Source organism: Salvelinus sp. IW2-2015, unplaced genomic scaffold (genome assembly GCF_002910315.2).
Source record: "Salvelinus sp. IW2-2015 unplaced genomic scaffold, ASM291031v2 Un_scaffold1360, whole genome shotgun sequence".
Lineage (NCBI taxonomy): Eukaryota > Metazoa > Chordata > Actinopteri > Salmoniformes > Salmonidae > Salvelinus > Salvelinus sp. IW2-2015.
Genome location: NW_019942859.1, coordinates 58,715 through 69,890, shown reverse-complemented (window position 1 = coordinate 69,890; position 11,176 = coordinate 58,715).

Sequence of the window (11,176 nt, the reverse complement as noted above, 5' to 3'; positions counted from 1 at the left end):
TTGGCCGGCAAGGGATGTTCTTGTCCCGTCGCGCTCGTAGCGATTCCGTGGCGAGCGAATGGACACTGGTGTACGGTGTCACTCGAGGTGTACGGTGTTTCCCCGAGCACATTGGTGCCAGCTGGCTTCTGGGTCCAGTGGGCGTTGTGTGCAAGAAGCAGTGCCGGGCTTGGCGGGGTCGTGTTTCGGAAGGACGTACGGGAGTTATGCAGCGATGAGACAAACTAACTACCAATTGGATATCACGAAATTGGGGAGAAAAAAGGGGGAAAATCTTTTTTTTGTGCTTTTAGTCTGAATCCGTCATCACTGATTGTCATTGGATCACCTCTAACAAAAGCACCGGAGAAACAACAACAAAAACATCGTGGGGCGTAGCGATCGTTTGACCAGAGCAAGGAGTCCGTCTAGCCAGGTCAAAGGTCAAAGAAGACAATGAGTCTATTCAGAAAAACAAACATCTTTAATAATAGAGACTCTGGTTAAACATCGAGTAATAATAGAGACTCTGGGTTAAACATCAGAATAAATAGAGACTCTGGTTAAACATCAGAATAATAGAGACTCTGGTTTAAACATCATAATAAATAAGAGACTCTGTTTAAACGTCAGTAATAATAGAGACTCTGGTTTAAACATCAGTAATAATAGAGACTCTGGTTAAACATCAGTAATAATAGAGACTGGTTTAAAACATCAGTAATAATAGAGACTCTGGGTTAAACTCATAAATAATAGAGACTCTGGTTAAACATCAGTAATAATAGAGACTCTGGTAAAACATCAGTAATAATAGAGACTCTGGTTTAAACATCAGTAATAATAGAGACTCTGGTTAAACATCAGTAATAATAGAGACTCTGGTTTAACATCAGTATAATAGAGACTCTGGTTTAAACATCAGTAATAATAGAGACTCTGGTTTAAACATCAGTATAATAGAGACTCTGGTTAAACATCAGTAATAATAGAGACTCTGGTTTTTAAACATCAGTAATAATAGAGACTCTGGTTTAAACATCAGTAATAATAGAGACTCTGGTTAAACAATCAAATAATAATAACGCGCTCTCTGAAAAAAACATGACGGTAACAGCTAATATAACAGCTTTCGCCTTAAAAAGGCAAGGAAATGCAACCGTCTACAGTCTGTACAGTTATAGAATATACTCTTGTCAGCACTAGATACTCCTAGACACCATGTATGTCATTATGCAAAGAAACTATAGACCACAAAACTCACAACCAAACAGCAATTGAGTATTCATAAAACTGACAACATTTTTCTCAACAATGATTATCATCACTATTCTCTCCAAATCCTTTGACTCTGTTGTGAACTCATGTGAACAGATAGGGTAGATCATTTGTTCATTGAACTAAAATCACCTGTTCAAAAATGACCCAACTTACATTCAAAGTATTACCATTTCAAAAAATGCAATTCACACATTACATCTGAAATGACTGTCTATTCATTTTCATTACAATGATCCTAACGTCAATTGAATACAACTGCTCCCAAAATTGATAAGAATGTAAACTGTAGATTTTGCTCTAATCTTGTTGTTAGCCTCTTAAATGGCCACATAATGTTTTACTCCGGTGTAAATTGCATGATACAACAGAAATGCCTCTAAACTATACCTTAGGGTTTATAAAAGGTTTCTGTTTAATCTTTATTTCGGGAAAAGGTCTGTGTTTTTGTTTACATTAGCCGAGACACATATTATCTACAAAAAAACAATAAATATACAAGATTTAAATACACTCCCATCCAACCTAATATCAATACCCATGATGCATTGCGGAATGTCCGACCATTGCAAATAGACCTACTTCTAGGAAATCGAGAAACTGTGCGACGGTCTCTAGCATTCCCAAGATGGCGACCACTAACGTATCCTAATGTTAGGAGTCTCGGATTGACACCAATTCGCCCCCCCCACGTTAGACTACTTTGGAATCACTTTGAACCAATTGACTAACATTAGCTCATGGATAGACCAGGTGTAATATTTCATCATATCATTGTCTATGCCCAGACAAACAGTTTCGTATGGTCCCAGGTGTACCCAGCTTTCTCCAGGACCATGTTTTCCGGATATGTTTTGGACATTACTGGGGTAAACACTCACCCGAATGGGCCCACCCTATTCCCACTTATTGTAATTGACGGGTACAATCCTATCTTAAGTACTGTGGTAAGGACCTCACCTTTTGCCTCCACACAGCCTGATAGATTATCTCACGGTTGTACACATTTGAACGTTAAGCAGATCGCCCTTTGTACCTGCACACCACTGTTTTAAACAGCTGTTTATTTTCGCAGCGTTTTGTGGCCCCTTTCTGTAAGCTTGAATGAGTAAAGAAAGAGTCCTCGACATTCTCTTCACTTGAACCTAGCTTCCGCCACTTTAACAAGGCGGGGTTTGTTTAGTCCCAACAGAACTGACCGCGCAGAGTCTGAATGTTGTCTTTGAGTCTTTATCCGCTCCCTTCTCTGATAAACCGGTCTAGAGACAATGTAGTGTGAGTGAAAATCCCAGGAAGCAGGCTGTTCTAAATGCTGGAATCACCATGTGTGCAATCCAACAAAATGTCACCAACCAGGATCTAGGCGCGTCAAATTCCCTATGCTCAGGGTCTCTGGGTCTGAAAGATATTGACGCATCTTGCTCTCTGCACTAGCATTACTAATAGGTGAATAGCTAGCGTTGCCAGTTTGGATTGTCAAATGAACACAACACAAACTACTGAAGTTCTGCTATCTATAACTCTTTATTACTACCTCTACTATAACTTGCGTTCCAAGGCGAAATCCGACCATGGATAGTTCTCATAACGATCAAATCTGTAACAGCTGTGTATATATTGAGCTTTACACATATACTTGGTGATGATGAGTGCTAACGAGCTGTCCACTGCTGTTGAATAGTAGATTCGTGAGAAGTGCGGACATCTCTGTAAACTGGAATCCTTATGCAATCAGTCCATTCCACACTCCATGGGTGCATAGGATTCAATTCAGCGTCCAGCCTCTATTGCTCAAATGGAATGGCGCAGCTAAGAGGTTGGTTCAGAGGCCCATCCACAATTTTACCACCCTCGTGCTTACCCCCATACTCTCCTTTCCTTAAACGATCGATTTGAGGGGCAACTATTTGTCCTCCCACATGGACGGTGGAAGTACTATGGATATAATGAGTTAGGCGCCCCCAATACGAACAAAGCCACTGACCCCGTATCAACCCAGGCTTAACGTATGACGGCCATGCAATGACAGATTCACGGTCAGTGGAAGCCATCAGATATAAGTGTGTAGCGAAGGGCGTTGGTTCGAGTACGCCCGGAAGATTATTGTCGTTCAAGGTAACGCAACCGTCTACAGTCTGTACAGTTATAGAATATCTCAGAGACACATTATAGAGATGGAACAGCATTATATTACAGAGACATTCCACATGATTTAAATGAATCCTTTACCTTTGAATTGAGGGAGTAACAGGATTTCTAATCTTGTGTTTTGCAGTCAAACAGAAATCCTCTAAAACTATACCTTAGGGTTTATAAAGTTCTGTTTAATCTTTATTTCGGGAAAAGGTTGTGTTTTTGTTTACATTAGCCGAGACACAATTACTACGAATCGCAAAAAACAATAAATATACAAGATTATAACTCCCATCCCCTAATAATACCCATGATGCATTGCGGAGAGCCGCCCATTGCAAAGCCTCTTAGGACAAACTGTGCTGCGTCAGCATCCCAAATGGCACCCTATTCCCTATGTAGTGCACTACTTTAGACCAGGGCCCTATGGGGAATGGCACCCTATTCCCTATGTAGTGCACTACACCTGACCAAGGCCCGTAAGAAGACCCATAGGGCCCTGGTCTAAAGTAGTGCACTACATAGGGAATAGGGTGCCATTCCCAATAGGGCCCTGGTCTAAAGTAGTGCACTACATAGGGAATAGGGTGCCATTTGGGATGAAATGACCAACATGATTGATTATGTTTACGCCAGAGCTGATGTCATAATGAGTTTGTTGTCTTTGATTGGTGTGATCAGATATAATGAGTTATAACGCCTATTGTTGCCAATGAACTATCTGTTTTTAATCCGAGACACAGAGACACAGAGAGAGACACAGAGAGAGAGAGAGAGAGACACAGAGAGAGAGAGAGAGAGACACAGAGAGAGAGAGACACAGAGAGAGAGAGAGACACAGAGAGAGAGGTGTGAGTGAGAGAGAGAGAGAGAAGACGTCATCGCGCGGTTAGAGTTGTGTGGAGGAGTAGAGTAAACACACTTTTTCGTCACATGAAGACACAGCACTTGCATTCTCACGCCTGCCAGCACAACACACATCCCTCCCATCTCTAATGCTGCTTGGGCATGACACACACACACACACAGGTCTCTAATTCTGTTTTGGCAGGCGAAGTCCCATGCGGTGTCTTGGGCACACTTCACCATGGCTCGTACAACCGGGTGAACCCATGTCTTTAGGTTTCTCTTAGACCTCGCATCAGACGCTGCTTCATTATGGCTATAAACTCCTTATTACTCAGTCTCCATTACTCGATGGGAGGGGAGCAGAGAGAGGGCGAGGGAGAGAGGAGGGGGCAGAGAGCGGTAGGGCGTAGAGGGAGGGAAGGAGGGAGCGGGGGAGGAAGGAGGTAGGGTGGGATGGGGGAGGGAAGGAGGGAGCGAGAGGAGGGAGTAGGAGTAGGGGATGGGGGAGGGAGGAGAAGAGAGGAGGAGGGTGGGATGGGGGAGGAAGGAGGGGGGAGCAGAGAGAGGATGTATGGTGGGATGCGGGGGGAGGAGGGGGAGAGAGAGGTAGGGAAGGAGGAGGGGGAGGGAAGGAGGGAGCAGAGAGAGGTAGGGTGGGATGGGGGAGGAGGAAGGGGGAGAGAGAGGTAGGGGAGAGGAGGGGGGGAGAGAGGGGGGAGAGAGAGGGAAGAGGAGGAGGGGAGAGAGCGAAGAGAGGTAGGGTGGGAGAGAGGTAGGGAGGAAGGGGGGAGAAAGAGGGAGGGGAGAGGAGTAGTGAGAGATAGTTGTATTAGTTAACAAAATATATTTGAGAGAAAGCGTCTCGCATGAATATAAACATGAAAATGAAAAACACAAACACCTACTCACCATCGCAGTCGACAAGAGCGAACACGACGTCACAACAAGTGATCAGACGCTCCACTTTAGCCACCGTACGAGCTACCTGCTTCATCGTGGCTGAGAGAGACGAGGAGAGAGAATGATAGAGGGATAGAAGGACAGAGAGGATAGGAGAGACGGAAGAGGAGAGAGAATGATAGAAGGACAGAGAGGAGGAGACATCTTAAATACAACGGTCTCCAGTGTTATAACACTCACCTATTCACAGTCTCACTGCCTCACCATATAGGGCACGAATTACTCACACTGATCTAATTCGCCAAGCCACGTTGCTCCACTCAGCCCTCCATCCACACAAGTAGACCATCGCGTCCGCCCCACCGACCGGAAAAAAAAAAGGGATATAGTTGTGCGTTTGTCTCTCCTGAGCTATCCTGAAGATGAATGTAATACTATACTGCGTGATTTGTGGAAGTTAGACTCACCACTAGCTATCTGAAAGAATGAAATGACTAACTTGATGATAATGTTGGTTTGCTCCCCTAGCTTATCTGAAGATGAATATATAACTTTAGAACCTGTTGATGCAATTTGGTGGTGCCTCATCCTAGCCTATCTAATGATGAAATATGAGCCTACCAACTACCTCTCTCTCCGTGTTCCATATGCTGGTTCGTACCTCACACTGAGCTGATCGGGTGAGTCGGAGGTTCGATAATATACTAAGGTACTAGTGATATGCTGGTTTGTCTCACCTAGCTATCTGAAGATGAATACACTAACTGTGATATGTGGTTGTCTCTCCTAGCTATCTGAAGATGAATATACTAACTGTGACATGTGGTTGTCTCTCCTAGCTATCTGAAGATGAATACACTAACTGTGATATGTGGTTGTCTCTCCTAGCTATCTGAAGATGAATGTACTAACTGTGATATGTGGTTGTCTCTCCTAGCTATCTGAAGATGAATGTACTAACTGTGATATGTGGTTGTCTTTCCTAGCTATCTGAAGATGAATATACTAACTGTGATATGTGGTTGTCTCTCCTAGCTATCTGAAGATGAATATACTAACTGTGACTGTGGTATGTGGTTGTCTCTCCTAGCTATCTGAAGATGAATATACTAACTGTGACTGTGATATGTGGTTGTCTCTCCCAGCTATCTGAAGATGGATACACTAGCGTTGCTCTGGATAAGAGCATCTGCTCTCTTTGTGCACGGAGGGCATTGTCATGCTGAAACAGGTTAAGGGCCTATCCCCAAACTGTTGCCACAAAGTGTGAAACACAGAATTGTGTAGATCAGCCCTGGGCAGTTCTTTTCCATGAAGGGCCACATTAGAATATATTTTTGCCATCGTGAGCCAGAATCATATTACAGGATTATACATCATGTGTATGGCCGTGTTGACAGATATATCTACTGTAAATCACGTCCACATGCTACTTATTTTACTGTTTTAACACGCACAGAAATAAACCACATCCATGTTCTCCTTTTGGTAGTTATTTTCATTATTAAAACATGCAATGAACTACATGGAGGGAAAAGTACACTGTGCATTCAGCACCACGGACAGAACTCTTGTTAACGGGTATTTATACACAAAAACACAAGAGAGAGAGAGAGCTCAACATTACATTTAAACTAGTCAATCAGTGTGAGGAGTGACGTCTCTGATGGGCATTGACTAGAGGGTGACGTCCCTCTGATGGGCATTGACTAGAGGAGTGACAGTCTCTGATGGGCATTGACTAGAGCAGTGAAGTCTCTGATGGGCATTGATGTTACTAGAGCAGTGACGTCTCTGATGGGCCATTGACTAGAGGAGTGACGTCTCTGATGGGCATTGACTAGAGCAGTGAAGTATCTGAATGGGCCATGACTAGAGCAGTAAAGTCTCTGATGGGCATTGACTAGAGCAGTGACGTCTCTGATGGGCATTGACTAGAGCAGTGACGTCTCTGATGGGCATTGACTAGAGCAGTGAAGTCTCTGATGGGCATGACTAGAGCAGTGAGTCCTCTGATGGGCATTGACTAGAGCAGTGAAGTCTCTGATTAGCATTGACTAGAGCAGTAAAGTTCGGGTATAGTTTCTGACGTCGCTATGCGATGGATTGTTGAGAGGTGAGAGTCAATAAGAGAGGATCGTGACTTGACTTGATATATTTCATCACTGAAAATGTCTGTTACATACATAGGTTGACACCAAACAGTACAGACATCTTCTGAGCACGACTCCTAATCTTTGGAAAGTTTTGTTCATCGAGAGATGCAATAGAACCTCGTCATGGACATTGTTTTGAATACTTCTCCAATCACTGCATCAGAGTGAAGATCGATAAGCTCAAGTTGCAGGTCAGTGGGAGTGTTTATCCACATTGAAGGTGAAAGGAGAGGAAACCAAACAGCATGTCATTTTCCAACACTTTGAAATCCTCAAAACAGCGAGAAAACTCACCGTTCAAAGCAGCAGCGATGTGTACTTCTCCCGCTGGTCATCTGACAGGGAACAGACTAGTAGTTGTCGGAAGGTAGGTGAGACTGTTGGCTTCTACTTGGCGGGTCAGAGGAGTAACTTTCCCTTGAAGGCTTTGAGAAGGCTGTACATCTGATGTGCAAAAAGGCCCTTCCCTTGTAGTTTGTAATTCAGTTCATTCATGAGGGCCATGATGTCCACGGAAGGTCAAAATAGCCAATCATTCTTTATCTTTCAGTTGAGGGAAAATCCACATATTTTCCTTTCATTTGCAAAAAATTCAACAATCTCAGGTCCCAACACCCTTTTAAGCACCTTCCCCCAAACTCAGCCATCTCACGTTTGTCTGCATTCGCCCTCAGCGAATCGCTTGCTATGTTTAGCAATTTTCTGGGACAGTACATAGCTAGCTCTCACAATCCGTTGTTTGCTGAATGCAGCTTTGTGAAAAGTACTTGCTGCTTTGCAACTTGAGAAAGAAATCTTTGGATGAACTTTGCCCTCTGCTCAGAAAGACATTCCTATATTTCTCTTCATGCTTCGTCGGGACGTGTCGGGACAATTGTAGTCGGGAAAAGTTGTATCTTTTCAAGACAGCGATGCTTCTCTTTTGCACACAGCTTTCCCTGAAACCTCAAAAAATAAAATATTTCGATGTCCACTCTTGCTGGAACACCCTAACATTTCATTGTCTACTTCTTCTTTTTAGCTAGCTATTATTTGTAAACGGTGTCATGTGTGTGTCAGCCTGTGAGTGTTATTATTACGTGCCTTCAAAATAAATGTCCCACGAGGTGGGAGTTAAATTCATTACACCATAAAGTGAATTATCATTGGGCTTTTAATTTGAATAACACTTTATTAAATTTAAAAATAAAATGTACTAATCGCAAATTCTTTATGTGATCCGAGCAGGATTCCGCGGGCCGCATTGAATCAGGTCGCTAGTATTTGCACAGGCCTCATCTAGAATGTCATTGTATGCTGTAGCGTTAAGATTTCCCTTCACTGGAACTAAGGGGCCCGAACCATGAAAAACAGCCCCAGACCATTATTCCGCCTCCACCAAACTTTACAGTTAGCACTATGCATTCGAGCAGGTAGCATTCTCCTGGCATCTGCCAAACCCAGATTCATCCGTCAGGCTGCCAGATGGTGAAGCGTGATTCATCACTCCAGAGAACGTGTTTCCACTGCTCCAGAGTCCAATGGCAGTGAGCTTTACACCACTCCAGCTGAACCTTGGCATTGCGCATGGTGATCTTAGGCTTGTGTGCGGCTGCTCGGCCATGAAAACATGAAGCTCCCGACTAACAGTTATTGTGGTGACGTTGCTTCCAGAAGCAGTTTGAAACTCAGTAGTGAGTGTTGCAACCGAGGACAGATTACTTTTACGTGCTACGCGCTTCAGCATTTCCTGTTCTGTGAGCTTGTGTGGCCTACCACTTCACGGCTGAGCCGTTGTTGCTCCTAGATGTTTCCACTTCACAATAACAACACTTACAGTTGACCGAGGCAGAACATTTTACTAACGGACTTGTTGGAATGGTGGCATCCTATGACGGTGAAAGTCCCTGAGCTTTTCAGTAAGGCCATTCTACTGCCAATGTTTGTCTATGGAGATTGCATGGCTGTGTGCTCGATTTTATACACCTGTCAGCAAAAAGGGTGTGGCTGAAATAGCCAAATCCACTCATTTGAAGAGAAGAGCCTTAAGGAACGCTTTGACTATGTACAGCTGCACTTCCTAACCTCCTGCCAAATGTATGACCATATTAGAGACACATATTTCCCTCAGATTACACAGATCCTCAAAGAATTCGAAAAACAAACCCAATTTTGATAAACTCCCATATCTACTGGGTGAAATACCACAGTGTGACATCACAGCAGCAAGATGTGTGACCTGTTGCCACAAGAAAAGGGTAACCAGTGAAGAACAAACACCATTGTAAATACAACCCATATTTATGTTTATTTTCCCTTTTGTACTTTAACCATTTTCACATATGACATTTGAAATGTCTTTAAGCATTACACTCACAAAAGTATACTGTTCATTTTTATTGTTTGTTATCTATTTCACTTGCTTTGGCAATGTAAACATGTTTCACATGCCAATAAAGCCCATTGAATTGAGACAGAGAGAGACAGAGACAGAGGGAGACAGAGACAGAGGGAGACAGAGAGAAAGACAGAGGGAGGGAGAGACAACAAAAGGAGTGATGGGAGAGACAACAAAAGGAGTGATGGGAGAGACAACAAAAGGAGTGATGGGAGAGACAACAAGCCACATGCTTCATAGTGGCTGAGAGAGGAGATAGAACGAGAAAAGGAAGATTTAGAATGACTGCAGAGAGTAAACTAATAAATAGTCAAACAAATACAGAGTGGAAACATGAACAGGAGTCTGGGAAGCAGCTGGGATCAATAACATAGACCCTAGAGGAGATGAGAGCACAGGAGAAGAGAGATATGCTGCCTAGCTAGCAGACAAACAGCCCGTGGGTCAGAACAGAATAGTAGAGGAACAGGAAAAAATAATTATAAAGGTGATAACATATATCTTTAGTCTCTATGAGGACCATTGATCACAACACCAGAGAGAGAGAGGAAACAGGAGGAGGGAGAGGGAGAAGAGAGAGAGAGAGAATGAACGAAGGAGGGAGAGGGAGAGAGAGAGAGATGAAACAGGAGGAGGGAGAGGGAGAGAGAGAGAGATGAAACGGGAGGGAGAGAGAGCGAGAGGAAACAGGAGGAGGGAGAGAGAGAGAGGAGAGAGAGAGGAAAACAGGAGGAGGGAGAAGAGAGCGAGAGAGAGAGGAAACAGGAGGAGGAGAGAGAGCGAGAGAGAGAGGAAACAGGCGGAGGGAGAGAGAGAGAGAGAGAGGAAACAGGAGGGAGAGCGCGAAGAGGCGAGAGAAAGAGAGAGGAAACAGGAGGAGGGAGAGAGAGAGGAAACAGGGGTCTCTCCCGTGTCTGTCCGTGTCTGTCCGTGTCTGTCCGACTGGGAATCCAACACAGTCACACCAATCAAGCAACAACCCAGATGGCTGTTTTTGCATTTTAATTCCGTTGTGATTTAAAATTATAATTTTTTTACAAGAGAAATGAGAGACTAAGAGGAAGAACTGTAGAACTGGCCCATCACAGATTCAAGCCCGAAGCTTTTCAGACCGGGCTGGTAGAAAATGTGCCAAACAAGCCAGAGATCCATGTTAAATGTGATCTTTTCCATTGTTCCAAATCAGATTTTGGACCTGGGTAAGTACACATGGGGTTTAACAGCCTGGCTGCCCAGTGGCCAGAATCCTTCAATTCAAGCCTTGGTCCACAGACATTTTACTTTGCCATTTTAGTCATTTTAGCAGAGGCTCTTATCCAGAGTAACTTAACGTTTTGTGAGTCACTTAGCAGAGGCTCTTATCAAGAGCAACTTACAGTTTGTGAGTCACTTAGCAGGGCTCTTATCCAGAGTAACTTAGTTAGTGAGTCACTTAGCAGAGGCTCTTATCCAGAGTAACTTACAGTTAGTGAGAGTCACTTAGCAGAGGCTCTTAATCTCTCTC